This window comes from Chelonoidis abingdonii, chromosome 7 (assembly GCF_003597395.2).
Source record: "Chelonoidis abingdonii isolate Lonesome George chromosome 7, CheloAbing_2.0, whole genome shotgun sequence".
NCBI classification, from domain to species: Eukaryota; Metazoa; Chordata; order Testudines; family Testudinidae; genus Chelonoidis; species Chelonoidis abingdonii.
The window spans coordinates 73,651,404-73,653,168 of record NC_133775.1 but is presented as its reverse complement, the minus strand read 5'-3'; the positions used below and the strand labels follow the sequence as shown (position 1 = coordinate 73,653,168).

The following is a 1,765-nucleotide window of genomic DNA, read 5'->3' as shown; positions in this document are numbered from 1 at the left end:
GTGCCAAGTACCCTGTGCCCCTTTCCTGTTGCTGCTTCTGGGAGGCAGAGGCAGCAGAGCAAGGTTGGGGCAGACCCTGAAACTCAGAGTTGGGAGCAGGATTCCGGTAGATGGAGGCACAGCTCGCTGGTTAAAATGGCCTTCGCTCAGGAGGTTAGAATCATACCCACCCTCTCTCCCCAGCCCCGTGCCTCCTAGTGGGCACACACAGCAGAATAGCTCATCATGGTGATGGTCACACAGCTTCAGGCCTCAGCATCTGCCTTTCCTGAGGAGGCTTGGAGAGCGTGAATTGCTATTTAGCATCACTGACTGATGTAGGCCAGTGGGCCCCAACCTTTTTTGTCTGGCAGGTGCCAGATGACGAGCCACAGAGGACTGTTATGGCAGATGAGCATCCACCAAAATTCCGCTGACAAGCGGCAACGTCAATAGGCGTTGCTGCCGAAATGCCGCCAACAAGTAGCATGTCGGTGGCATTTTGCCGGATGCTCGTCCGCCGGCCAGTACGCAGGCATACTTAAGATGCCATGGCGCCTGCGGGCACCGCATTGGGGACCCTGCTGTAGGCACTGTGAGCAGTGGTTGTGGCGGGAGGGGCTGTCTCATCCTCTCTCTCCTCTGTGCAGTCGAGCTTGCCTAGCCTGCCATTAGGTGAGGGATGCTGCCTGTCTGTGGAATACCTGGCTGCGGGATACAGAAAAAGGCTGCCCCCTATATAATACCAGAGGCATTACAGCTTATGTGAGAGATTTACCACTTTCTAGGCTGCTTTCAGGAGTGGATTTAATAAAAATGACATTTGTCAGAAGTGGGATTCGAACCCACGCCTCCAGGGGAGACTGCGACCTGAACGCAGCGCCTTAGACCGCTCGGCCATCCTGACAGCTGTGTCAAAAATAATCCTCCTAAAAGGTTGCTGTGCTTACTTGCCAGGCCTATTCCTTCCAGGAACTTGTACTGCTTTGCTTTTACCCAGCTGCACTCCCTGGTATTTCCTCTCCTCCTTTCTGCTGCATGCAATGGATCCATGGTAAGCTTCCACCCTGTGGCTATTTTGAGCCATCGCAGTTAAACTGCCATCTCCCCCCAGCTTGCAGTATCCTTGCAGCCCTGTCATTCCAGGCAAAGCTGTACCAGTTTTTAACCTACCGCCGGTGCACTCACTTGTAGCACAAAAGACAGCCAGGCCTCACCCCAACACCTGGCAGGAGTCAGGCACACTGGCATTTGAGAAGAGCCCCCTGGCTGGCTAATCGGACCAAGAGTTTGAAACCACGAGAGAGGATTTTGGGTCAGGCTGTCAAAGGTATTTAGGCAGCACAGCAGCTTAGGCACTTTTGAAAAATCCCATGAGGCACCTAAATACCTTTAAAGATCCAGCTTTCAGCATCTCGCTACTTCAGACTCAACCACAGTGGCCTTGCTTCACTGACTGATCTTCTGTTAGCCAGTCCTTTAGCATTCAATGCAAAAAGACACTGATGATTACCTGGTCTGTTCATTCCCTCTGGAGCACCTGGTACTGACCACTATTGGAAGATAGGACACTGGGCCAGATCGACATTTGGTCTGATCCAGTGTGGCCATTCTTATGTTCTTATGACTTGGAGCATTTGAGAGTTTGTTCATTCACCATTTCTCTTTATTGCAGGCCCTTGGGCCTGTGAACTCTTCAGAACAAGCACCTAATTTGCTTGTACATTTTACCCATTGTGCAGCACCTGGGATTACTCCGCACTCTTGACATCACTGACAGCTAAAC

General features: G+C 51.8%; 1 non-coding gene across 1 annotated transcript; it reads right to left on the bottom strand.

Annotated features, from left to right (window-relative positions):
- Positions 1-803: 803 nt before the first annotated feature.
- TRNAL-CAG (transfer RNA leucine (anticodon CAG)) lies at positions 804-886 on the bottom strand. Its single transcript has one exon. It is a non-coding gene; the product is annotated as a tRNA-Leu (tRNA).
- Between the last annotated feature and the right edge of the window lie 879 nt (positions 887-1,765).